Source organism: Mauremys reevesii, linkage group 7 (genome assembly GCF_016161935.1).
Source record: "Mauremys reevesii isolate NIE-2019 linkage group 7, ASM1616193v1, whole genome shotgun sequence".
Lineage (NCBI taxonomy): Eukaryota > Metazoa > Chordata > Testudines > Geoemydidae > Mauremys > Mauremys reevesii.
The window spans coordinates 106,439,908-106,452,846 of record NC_052629.1 but is presented as its reverse complement, the minus strand read 5'-3'; the positions used below and the strand labels follow the sequence as shown (position 1 = coordinate 106,452,846).

The 12,939-nt window shown below is 41.8% G+C and overlaps 1 protein-coding gene across 4 annotated transcripts in view; it reads right to left on the bottom strand.

Moving 5' to 3' along the window:
• LOC120409279 (sodium- and chloride-dependent taurine transporter) overlaps positions 1–12,939 on the bottom strand; it is a 72,595-nt gene that overhangs the window by 50,010 nt on the left and 9,646 nt on the right. The window contains exon 1 of one of the 4 annotated variants that reach the window (XM_039547054.1): positions 1,896–1,924. The exons of the other annotated variants lie outside the window; for them this stretch is intronic. The gene's annotated coding sequence lies outside the window, so the exon portion shown is untranslated. Of the gene's footprint in view, positions 1–1,895; positions 1,925–12,939 lie in introns of those variants that run through there. 4 annotated transcript variants of the gene reach the window in all.

The window sequence follows — 12,939 nt, the reverse complement described above, 5'->3', positions numbered from 1 at the left end:
AACTCTGATTTCAATAAGAGCAGAATCAGGCCCCAAATAAAATTTTTATTACATTTGGCTTATTTCCTAGGAGCTCAGAACTCTAAACCATGCAACTTTCGCAGTCTGTCGCTTTCCCGCCTTCGAATATCAGAGTGGTTAGCCTACTCAATAGATGAGTAAAACATGTAACTCCAGATAAAAGTTCTGGCTTTTTTACAGGTCTTTCTTATGTCAGGGGGAAAATACTGATCCATGTCTTTACCTGGCAACCCTGGCAGCCTGTACCAATATCCACAGAATGCCTGACTCCATTTACTGTCCTTAACTCCTATCCCAACTCTTTTGCTTCATCAGACAAAACACCCCCCATATTCTCTGGAAAATACCAACCCTCCATTTAACTCATTGCCTCTCTAATATTCTTTAAAGGTTCTCTATAAACTTTCCTTATCATCTCCCTCACTTTCTCCTCTTTGTCATTTATGTCCTTTTTCAACCTTCCTTTCTTAATTTCTTCTCTCTCTTTTGCCTGTTTCTTTCACTGTTATACTCCTTTTCTCTTCCTTCGAAGGCTGACATCTGGAAAAGTTGCTACAGAAAATTCCGGGAGCAACAGATATTCCTTTATTTAGCTGGGGTATGTTACAAAAGGAAAGCCCTGGGCTTGTTGCAATTTCTTTTTAATCAATTGTATCCTGGACAAAAGGCATCTATTTTTTTCCAGCTGTCTTTTCTATGTGGCGCTTGTGTTCATACTCGTCAAGTGCTGTAAATGGGCACTGTGTCTCAGCTCAGAGCTATTATGAAACACTAGCTGGAATAGAAAACCTGCAATCGTATAATCCTCTGAATTTTCATTCTGTTATACTTCTTTATTTGACCCAATACATCGATCACCACTAAACCCAGAAGATTACAGTAGCTGACTAGGGGAAAATAAAAAACACACTGCCCTTTGTACCTTGGATTTGGCCTCTCTAATTGGAGGATAAAGGTGTGGACGGAGACTTAAAACTACTCTGTGTTTACAAAGAGAATACAATGGGTTGTATTTTAATGCAGTGTTGTTCTGCTCACAGCAGATCATGAAGCCTAAAGAAACAAAACACTCCACAGTCAGAGGTCACCTTTTTCATATGGGACTTGAGGAAAGGGAGGAAGGTATTTTGATCCTGACTGAGGGGAGTGAGAGCTCTGTAGCGTTTCCCATGTGGGCAGATGAGGGAAAAGCCAGAAACCAATCCAGCTCCTATTGAAGTCAATGCAAAACTCCCATTTATTTCAGTGGGAGAAGAATTAGGCCCCCAGACCCCAGGGCTGAAAAAAAAAGGTGCATGTGAAACTACTGCAAGGATGAGAGGGAGTCTTGCACCAAGAGGCCTGTTCAGTACAGGCGATGGGGAGCAATTGGATACGACATACAGCCAGCATGCACCTTCTGTTCTGTATGCTGTAGCTTTTGATTCAACCACTATGAATCTAACAGCCTCCCAGGAGTTATCACAGACACACCTTTGTCTTTACCAGACTTGGTTAATGTTAGCAGGTGACCCCAACACACTCCCAATCCTGAACTTCCCCAGATCCATGTGCTCAGATTTGTCCAGCCCTCTCCTGCAACATTCCGAGGAATAATAAGATCCGTAATCTCCTTTAAGGAAACAAAACCCACCAGTTTGCAACATTAACTGGAGTTGACATTCACTTTAGCACAAACACAGCATGGTTGGTTTAGATTAATAGTAAAACAAGTTGGTTAACAAACAAAGACAAGATTTTAAGTGAGCTCAATAATAAGAGAGGACGTTAGAAATGGTTACAAGCAAATAAAAAGTGAAAACATGCAACTAAAAGTCTAACACTTAATCTAGCAAGTTTTAGTTCAAAGCTTTGTTCAAGATGCCCTTTCCCACCCCCAGTCTTCCAGCAAGACGGTTACTGGCCCTCTCCTCGGTCAGGATGTCTTCCAGAGGCCCAAAGGTGCTGGTGCCTTTGTCTTCTTAGGTGAAAGAACTAACTTGGGGTTCTCTGTGCCTTTCTTTTATAGTCCAGTGAATCTTCGAAGTGGATTCTTCCAAAGGACACCCCTCAAAGTAAAGTTCATGAAAGCTGTGAGGAAGGCGACTGAGTCTGGTGGTGAAGGAAGCGCCATGCTCTTTTGTCCCCCACTTGTGTTCGCTGAAATGCAAATTCTTCTCTTTCCTGACATCTCCTCCCCCTGCTGCCTTGTTGGTCCTGTTTACTACTTAAATGTAAACACACATCCTTTGGTTAGGACAGAGCTGTTTAACAACTATTACCTCAGCAGGGCGGTCTCGTTTTGAACCTGTGCTAATAACATCACATGGCGGGGAATTAATAACTTTATATATAATGTTGCTACCTATATTTCACCATGATATTATTGACCAGCGACTTACTAGTTTTCAAATGATACCTCACAAGGCACATTTTGTACAAGGATTATTACAGTAGTGGGGACGTGTGAACACAGGGCTGTTTTGGGTCACACCCTGCAGATCACAGAACATTGGCCTACTGGCCTCTTCCTTACCCACCTCACTCTCCTCATCCCCAGCCAGGAGCTGTGGAGACCCTCCCAGTGGTACAAATGGGGTACAGAGCATCCCTGCACAGGGTGACTGCTACTCCTCTGCATCATACAGCCACAGCCAATCTCGTCTCATGCCAACAGGCCTAAATCTCAGCCATTGTCTTCTCGTGCCAATAGGCTTGTCCCACCACACACCCAGATACAGGTAAGTTCATCAGCAGGACTTCTTGTGGTGCTTCCACCACAGGTGAAGATCCCATATATGGGAGAGGAGAATGCAATGGTGCTGGGTGGTTTGCAGAGGTAGGAAGAACTGATTAAAGCTATTACGCTCTTCATATATAGTACTGGTAACTGTGCAGTGGGAATATCCTGTTAAAAATTTGTTTTTGTTCACATCAAGCCAACTACTGACCTAATTTAACATCCCCTGGGTGTGTTAGCTAAAAGTGTAGTGATTGTCAACAGGCTGAAGTGAGCACCATGTTCCTGCTGCTTTTCCTGCTATACTGCTCCTGATATACCAGTTTTCCAGGTTTGCAAGTACAATACATTATTCTACAGCACTACATACCCCCTAAAGTCCCTAATTTTTACGAGTGATGCCTTGACTGTCCCCACAAAATTTATGTGTGCATGCAATTTACATGGCACAATGGATGCATTCCCAAATGTTGTTGGTATGGTTAAGGAGGACCCTTCCAGTCTTGTCCCTTAAAATCTGTTTTTTTCCCCTTTTGACTGATTTGTTTGCACTAAATAATAATTCACCTTCCTAGTAAACCTAGTAAAGTATTTTAATTTTGGTTTGGTTTGGGTTTTTTGCTTCTAAGGGGCTGTTATATAATGAAGTTACAGTTCATTAGTGTGCCTGAGCATTAACCTTTTCTATAACCTCTGATAAACCATGAGCAAACACTTACACAATATGGACTTTGGAGAAATTTACTTGATCGTGTAATGTAACCTCTAAAAAAAAAAAGAGACCTTATGAACTTGAATATTTGCAATGTTTTGGTATAGTGCCTATTGGCTTTTTGTATGTGATTAATAATGTATTGAATCTGTCCTGTGCGTTTTTTATATATATATTATTATATATATATACACATGGAATCATTAGGCAGCAATCTTTCATTTGGTGCTATGATTTTATACTGAGTAGGTCTCAAATGTGTAGAATAAAAATAAAGTAGGCATTGGCTGAAGCAAGCATACAAAGAGATATACAAATATATTATGTTATAGCTTTTTTTTCCCCTTGGGAATAATTTCATTTTCCCCTAACACGCTTTGCTTTAGCAACAAATTCTCAATTTGTCACTACATTTACCCATACTGTTTACTCATGGGCTAGTCTCAAAGGTTGGTCACATTTTTTCATATAATGTTTTCCAAATACATCAGAATAAATATTTGGGTGAAACAGAAGTTGATCCAAAAAAGATATTACCTCACCCACCTTCTCTCTCTCTGGGGGAAAATAAACATTGGGTTTTTAAATCTCATTCAGGGTTTGGGATGGGGGGGGGAGGGGGTTATTGCTATCCATAAGTAATATGTGACACTATGCAAAGAAGATAAAAAAAGGAAATGTGAGGAGCATTCAAATTTCCTTGTAATATACCCAGTGGTGAGCAGAGGAGCAGCTGTTGCAATGCTTAAATATCTGATACAAAAAGTTATTTCACAGATTTTGACCAATTTTATAACCAGGCTGTAGCATGGATGAGATCCTAACTATGTGGATGGGACTGTATTTCTTCATTATTTACTGACCTTATGTATCCATCTAAGTTTTAGATAGTATTTGAGGACTTATTCTAACCCTGCTTATGAGGGCTTTTATAACAAACATCAGATTGTAAGTGGTTTCTAACATAGGGACTCCATTCTGTAGGTTAATTATGTCAGTGTACTGGGCAAACTAGTCCTCCCAAATCCCTGATCTCTGCATGGGAGGGAGGACATCCCAAAATGCATTGTTCACAAAAATCCATGCCCTGGCCCCAGCATCACACTTCTCCCCACCCTTCTCCACCACCAATAAGGTATCTATGCACCAAAATTTGCCCAGAATGCACTAATAGCAACATGGTTGTGCAGCACAGCAGGTTGGAGTTGACCAACAGTACTGACACCGGATTGTGTGCATGCACTGAGCCATGTTAGCTGTGCCCACAGCAGAGGAACACACGAGAATCCAACTGCACTGTGAATGTGGTTCCACTGAGCGTAATTGGAGCCCTGGGCTCTAACGATGAGTTACCTTTGGGTTTTGTTTCGATTTCTTGTCTGCAGTGGGGCCTATAGTTCACAGAAATATGAGTCAGTGAGACAAATGAGTTGTAGACTTTTAAAATGACGCAGGCCAGCGCTGATATGATAAGAATCTTTGGTTCTCTTACTGAGGTAAGAATGTGTCTAAAGCACTTTATAAGACAAACTTAGTTCATAGCCCTTGAACAATAAGAGATTTGTATACAGAGGGAAACGGAGACCAGGATGTTTCTGCAGAGGATATGCCAAAAGAAGAAGTGATAAACTGGCTGCATAAGCTGGTGGAGATGGTAAATTTTGCACAATTTGCTCTGCTCTGAATTGTCAAACATCATAAACAAGCAAAATCATGAAGATCATATGATGTTTTCTCTCTGTTTCTGCTTCCATGCCTCTTGTGAAAGGTGCCAGCCTGACAGTCGGGAGACTAAAGTTCTTTGTTTACGTACTGAATGATTAAGGATGGGCCAGCCCAGTTCAATGTCTACTTCCCCTGCATTCCGCCCCCACCATCAATGTGCCTCAGTTATAACCCGGAGGGATCATCATATCCAGTCATAAAAGGGTAGTTCAGCCTTCATGGCCCATCCACTGCTTGGATTCTCTGCTGAGACTCCCTACAAGGGTGTCAGCTCTGATGGGGATTCCTGTACTGGAGGTAGATCATTCACGCATTTTATACAGGGCCTCTGAATAGCCTCCAACAGAAAGTAATTTTGGTCACTACTGACCTGATTTAAACAAATGAGCTGGAGGTGAAAGGCTTCCTATCTCATTACTAATCCCATGAAACATCTAGCGCTCCAAAATATCACATGAATGATTAATTTTTAAACCAGAAGTATATCTTCAGTTCTGCTTAGCCACATAGCTTTGACAGCTTTCATATAAGGAAAGCTGTGCTGTTGGTTTTGTATCGAGAGATATGAGAAGCAGATAGTGCCTAAAGCAAACATTTAATTTCTCTAAGGAAACTGAACATGCAGACCACTTCTGCTTGCCATGCTCTGAACGTGGCATAGCTGCTCCACATGCAAACAAAAGGCCCTGATCCTACACTTTAAATTCAGAGAAAGAGCCCACTAAAGTGCCACCTTGACTTCAACGACCCTGGTGCGAGTGAGGAGTACAGGATCACCTCTGATATGAGCAAAGAATACCAACAGTGCCGGCCTAATACTAGTGTCTCTCCCCTCAGCTGTCCATATGTTGCCCTGTTGTTGGTCTTTGTGGGTGAACATGTTTCTGTGTCTGACTAGACAAAACACAGCAACTCAACCGTTTTCCTCCATCCCTTATCTTTTCTATCATTTCTGACAGATATCAGCGGATGGGTTTAGTTATATATTGCTTTTATATTCCAACATTGGGCTCTGTAAATTTCACTGATGTAATCTATTGCTGTTTACCACTTTATGAAGGTACAGTTCAGAAAACTGAACCGATGGGGCTAAATTATTTCCTAGTGTATAAGCCTATCCTGTCCTTCCAGGGTGAGGGGCAGGATTGGCTCTTAGTAGCTCCCAGTCAGCCTTTCTCTCTGACATCCAGGGAAGCAGAGCAGGCTAGGAAATGTAGTCCATTATGGCAGCCATATCTGTAGGTTTGGTTCTGACAAGGCCCGATGGAGTCCATATTAACAACACCCTTCCCCCAGATAAACCAGAGACCCGGAAGGAGTCGGGCTGTTGGAGTAAAAACAGCAGCCAAGTAAAGGCATCTCCTTATGTTTTACTGTTTATAATTGTTTGGAGATTTTGGGTAACGTCTTTGCAGTGGATACCTTTGAAAATTATCTGGAGTGACAAGGGAAATTGCATGTAGTTCTGCATCTCTTTGAGGCTGGTTAAAATAAAGTTACTCTGACAAAAGGAATGTTCCGTTAGCCCATTCAGCCAGTGAACATTTGCTATCTCCTGAAGCTCAAAGAAGCCCCTCTTCAGAGCCAAGGCTCTGTGGCTTGGAGTTGCTGAACTGAAAAACAGCTAAGCTGAGAAGCAGCTGCTCTGTGCAGCACTAACTACCTTGTGTGACCTCTATCTGCTGCAGGGAGGCACCACATAGTGGCATGAGCAATGAGTGACTATATAGATCCTAAATGCCCGGAGGCTCTTTTTCATGATTATTTAAGATTGTACCAATACAAAATGGGAATTTCATATCGGTGGGGGGGTGGGGTGGGAGTTGAAAGGGTATCTATCATTTAAATGTCCCAAACTGTTATAATCATTATTACGTAATTATTTATTAAACACTTTATATCACAATAACTTCTCATGGCACTTAACAGAGATTTAAAGAGCCATCGGGTAAAATCCCAGTGCCATTGAAATAAATGGCAAAACTACTGATTTCAATGCCACCAAAACATCAGCTAGGGTCCCTGCCCCAAAGAGCTTACAATTTAAATTTCTAGCATCAAGATCCTGATTCTGATCTCAAATGACCTCAGTGGAGTAACTCCTGTTTTATGCTAGTGTAAGTGAGATTGGAATCTGATCTAAAATGAAGTTACACTGTTGTAAGTGGCTTGGGCCCTAAAATAAGAGACAGAGGAAGGAGAGCTTAGGGAAAGGAGGAACAAAGTTTAAAGTAAGTAACAACAATACTGTATGAAAAGCAAATTTCAATGCTCTGATATTTCACACATTCAAAACAAGTAAGAAAAATTTAGAGAGGATATTGCATTATCATGGGGTGAACAACAGGGTGAGCAGATAGCAAGTGTGAAAAATCGGGACGGGGTGGGAGATAAAAGGCACCTATATAAGACAAAGCCCCAAATATCAGGACTGTCCCTATAAAATTGGGACATCTGGTCACCCTAGTGATCAATGACAGCTCTGGGTTGAATATAAAATAGCAATGGCCCCATTAGCACTATATTAAATTATACTCATTTTATCTTCAAAGCACAAAGCATGTTCCTTTAAATAAACAGAAAATGCTGAATGTAACAACATATTCCAAATAATCATTACTGCATTCACAACATGTCCTGTGACCGACGCCCCGGGCCTCAGTAAACTGGTATACACGGTAGTTCCGGATGGTATAACTCACTGTGTCATGTATTTGGAGTGGTTTTAAACAACTAGTTGTTTGGGGTTTTTTTTAATTGTCATTTCCCAGTAGGCCATATAGAAATAGTCACATCATTATTATTTATTATTCTTTTCGAATGGTGATGTACTGTTTTTAGTGGCTGGAAAGTGTCGTGAATGCTCGAGACATGTTGCATTGCAGGGAAATCTATCCAAGCCACTTCCAGTTTGTCAAAACACGTAATTGGTAAGTGCTATCCGCAGGTATTGCAAGTGCACATCTTGGCTGGTGCAAAGAGCAATCAGCTCTTTTTGGCTGCAAAGAATATTCAGCACCTCACAGAAGGCTCTCGGCCCCTGGCAAAATCAGGCCCTTTATGTGCGATCATTCCCATGAAGGGGGAAAATCAGTAGAGGTTGAGACAAACATTCTGCTCTTGTCCTCAGAAAACAGCCAGCCTACTGAAGGGACACAGCTAACTGGTACTCCATAGAGCAAATTATGTTCTTTCTGTTAGGGCAAAGATGTGCTATCTTTGCTCATTCTGCCTGAAGAGCAGCCCTGCCTCTGAGGAGCACAGTCATATTAAGGGAAAGAAGATAGATCATCTGTCTTTCAGTCAGTCTGCCCTAGGACAGGAATAGATTGACACCTCAGGAAGGAACTCGTCATTAATGAGAGCCTTGAGAAGCTTAACAGTAGAGTGCATGCAGCATAGAGCAAATCCTGCTCTAAACCCCTGAGTTCAATATATCAAAAAAGATATAGTAGAACAGGAAAAGGTGCACAGGACAACAAAATTATTAGGGGTATGGAACAGCTTCCATACGAGGACAGATTAAAAAGACTGGGACTGTTCATCTTATAAAAGTGAAGAGTAAAGGGGAGGGGACAATATGAGAGAGGTCTACAAAATCATGCAGGATGTGGAGAAAGTGAATAGGGAAGTGTTATTTACCCCTTCACATAACACAAGAACCAGGGGTCACCTAATAAATTAAGAGGCAGCAGGTTTAAAACAAACTAAAGGCTGTACTTCTTCACACAATGCACAGTCAACCTGTGGAACTCATTGCCATGGGATGTTATGAAGGCCAAAACAAAAACTGGGTTCATAAAAGAATTAAAGAAGTTAATGGAGGACTAGTCTATCAATGGCTATTAGTCAAGATGCTCAGGGATGCAACCTCATACTCTGGGTGTCCCTAAAAACCTCCAACAGCCAGAAGCTGGGACTGGATGACAGGAGATGGATCACTTGAAATTGCCCCGTTCTATTTATTCCCTCTGAAACATCTGGCACGAGCTACCATCAGAAGTCAGGATACTGGGTTAAATGGACCATTGGTCTGACCTATTATGGCCATTCGTAGGTTCTTAGTAGAACCTAGGCTAAGCTTATAACATAACCAGCTAATAATTGAAACAGTGTTAAACTGTGTCTACTTGGCTTCAATCCTGTTATGGTAACTCGGCTGAAAAAAACAACATCACATTTTTCCCCAGGTAAACAGAGCCTAAATTACTCCATTGTAAATTTGGCGAGGGTCCATTGACGTCAACAGTGGTCATCAGATTTACAAGTGCATCACTGGGGAATGATATGGCCCAATGGGATCTTGCCTGAGTAACAACTAAGCATTATTGCAAAATTTCCATTGATTTCAAGGGGAGTAGGTTCGATCCTAAGTAAGGACTGTAAAACAGGGCCCCATGTCTATGGAAATTAAGGGCCTGATTCTGATCTCATTTATACAAAGGTAAATCAATAGTAGCAACCCTGCAGTCAGGAGCTATCACAGTGTAAATAAGCTCAGAATCAGGTCCTACATGTGCGTTTCTTTGGAATAGAATTTTGACAGCTTCCCTCTCAACATTAATGCTATTAATGCTATCCTTGAGAAGGGAGTCTTTGGCCTGGTCTACACTGGGGGAGCGGGGATCAATCTAAGTTACGCAACTTCAGCTAAGTGAATAACGTAGCTGAAGTCGACGTACTCAGACCTACTCACCGCGGTGTCTTCACTGCGGTGAGTCGACTGCTGCCGCTCCCCCATCAACTCTGCCTGCGCCTCTCGCGGCGGTGGAGTACAGGAGTCGACGGGAGAGCATTCGGGGGTCGATTTATCACGTCTAGACAAGAAAAGATAAATCGACCCCTGCTGGATCAATCGCTGCCCGCCAATCCAGCGGGTTGTGTAGACATACCCTGTGACTTGGAATCACATGAATAAACTCCTCTTCCTACAGCCCTATTGCTCCTCAGTCCCATGGACGACAATTATTGCCTCAGTGATGTTCTTCAATACTGTGTGACTTAAATGAAACTCCTGCAATTACAAATACCTTATTCCTGGGTTTGGCCTTTTAAAATGTAAACCCTCCAGTAACTGTGTTGTCTTATGTGTTTTTTCAGTGCCTGGCACAACAGGACCCAATTGCTGATTGGGGCCTTTGGCCATGACCTTAATATAAATAAGAATGAATAAATGACCTGTTCTGCTTGCTTTTTCACCTTGAGTCTACTAAATCATTTAATTGTCACAAGAATGTAAGCCAACTGGAGTTTTGCCTGAACAAAGACTGCCAGATATTTGCCCTGTATTCTTTTATTATTATTCTTTATCTTCTCTTATACTATTACGCATAAAATAGCCTCCTTTTCAATCCTTCCTATTTTCTACCTTTTCATCTACAGACTTGATTTATTAACACATTTGTTGGCATTTTTCTCCCCTAGCTTTGCATGGGAATATATTTCATAAAAGTGCAAAAACAAATCACGAACAAGCAGGATCCTTCTTAATCAAAAGTCTTATTGAGCTATCAGCAGAAATGCCAATGTCTTCACCGGATCACAAGGAGATGAAAATGTTATTTTGTTATAACCTCCCATTCCTCAACTCTGAGGACCTATACAGTATTTCACTGGAGTACATAGTGTTTCAGGCATGAGCACATGTTGGTTCTTTTATTGGTGAATCTATTGTTTGTGATATTTCATGAGTGTGTCTTATTTATAGTTGTTGCTTTCATGTAGCAACTGTAATAAAATAGCTGGATTTATGCTCCTTTCCCTTATTATTTAAAATCAGCCTTGTTAAATGTACTCTTTGAACAAATAAATTTACTGCATAGGGAGTGTTACTGACTCCATTTGCAAGTCTTTTGCATCAAATATGTGAATTGCAAAGTGACTTGGCATCCCTACTCATATCTGGGAGAGGCAAGACAAGATAACTTTAACATGTAATTCAAATTACCATTCGGAACAGGAGGTAATCAGATTACTTCACAAAATTACTTTTTGTTCTAATTAAGTAGTTATTGCAATCAATTACTTTCAGAGTGTGTGTGTGTGTGTGTGTGTGAGAGAGAGAATTACTAACTGGTCCTTTTTGACCTACCTAAACCTGTGACAAGACTCCCTTCTGTTTTCGGGAAATGGCCCAAATGGAATCCTCAGACCTGAATCATTCCAACATTTTTGAAGGGAGACTATAATCAGAATCCGAACCCAGACACAGATCATATTTTTGCAGCTGACGTCTAGCTCTACAGACAGGGCCGGCTCCAGACCCCAGCGCGCCAAGCGCGTGCTTGGGGCGGCATGCCGCGGGGGGCGCTCTGCCTGTCACCGGGAGGGCGGCAGGCGGCTCGGGTGGACCTCCCGCAGGCGTGCCTGCGGAGGGTCCGCTGGTCCCGCGGCTTGGGTGGACCTCCCGCAGGCGTGCCTGCGGATGTTCGACCGGAGCCGCGGGACCGGCGGCCCCGCCGCAGGCACAGCTGCCGGAGGTCCACCGAGGGCGACCGCCAGCGCACCCCAGCGGCGTGCCGCTGTGCTTGGGGCGGCCAAATTGCTAGAGCCGCCCCTGTCTACAGAATACAATGAGCCCAATTAAAACCCCAGATCTAATTCTCTGGATATTCAGACTCCATATTCCAACTTTTTAGCAGTTCTCACCCATCTCTGTCACCATCGTTCACCTTGGCCACTTGTTTCCTCTCTGCTACAAGGTGTTATGTGTATAATACAGCCATTTAGTTTAACCTTTTAATGATCACCTTTGATCTGGTTTGATCTGAACCTGGATCAAGCTGGGTAGACTGACAGCTACATCAGAGTTCAGTACAGAGTCCAGGAAATGCACTCCATGACAGCAGTGAGCAAACATTCAATAAAAAGCTTTCACTCACACTTGTATGTTTGTTTGATTTTTCATGATTCACCAAACTTTATATTTCATTCTTGGTGCAGATGCCACAATCCCAGCAGTCCAGCATCCCTCAGGGCAATGGAAGAGACGTGATAAAAATACCAGTGTATATGAGGGAGTTAGATTAAGCAGTTCTATAAGAGTGGACTGATGTCACCCAGTTGCTCACGTGAGCAGAGCTCCAACATGAGTGGGAAAGAGATTATCTTCACTGTGTAAAAGGCTACCTCTTTCCATGCATATAAGCCATATAATGACAATATACTAACTATACAGAGAGAAAAAGTACAACATGAAGAAAAAGAAAAATGCTAAACTTGTCAGTTTCTACATTATTTACTAATATTTTAAAACTAGTATCAAACAAATGAAGGGCAGGGATGCAGATAAAAATGATGGAGCTGGAAATAGGGTTTGGAGTAATATACAGAGGACAAGTGCAGGAGGGGTATTAAAACATAAAATGTTATGTTTCTCAATTAATTCTTTGCACTGTAGATAACAAAACAATAACAACTACACTATGAAAGATAGGATAAATCTAGGTGCTTTAAATTGAACACATAATCATAATGTCTTCAACCAAACCCTAGTGCAGTAAGTAGGCTGCATGCAATGAGATGATATTCAGTACTACTAAGTGTAAATTCCTGCATTGAGGGAGAGGAAATAAACAGCACAGCTATTAATTGAGAGGTAGCTAGCTGTGAATCTAAGAAAGATCTAAGGGTGATCACAGACCACAAATTAATACAGAGTCTCAGTGTGATGCTGCTGGGGGGAGATGCCATGCTATTTTTGAATCTGTATATATAAAAGGATCATATGGAAAGCAAAAGTGATAACAGTGTCTTGTTAACA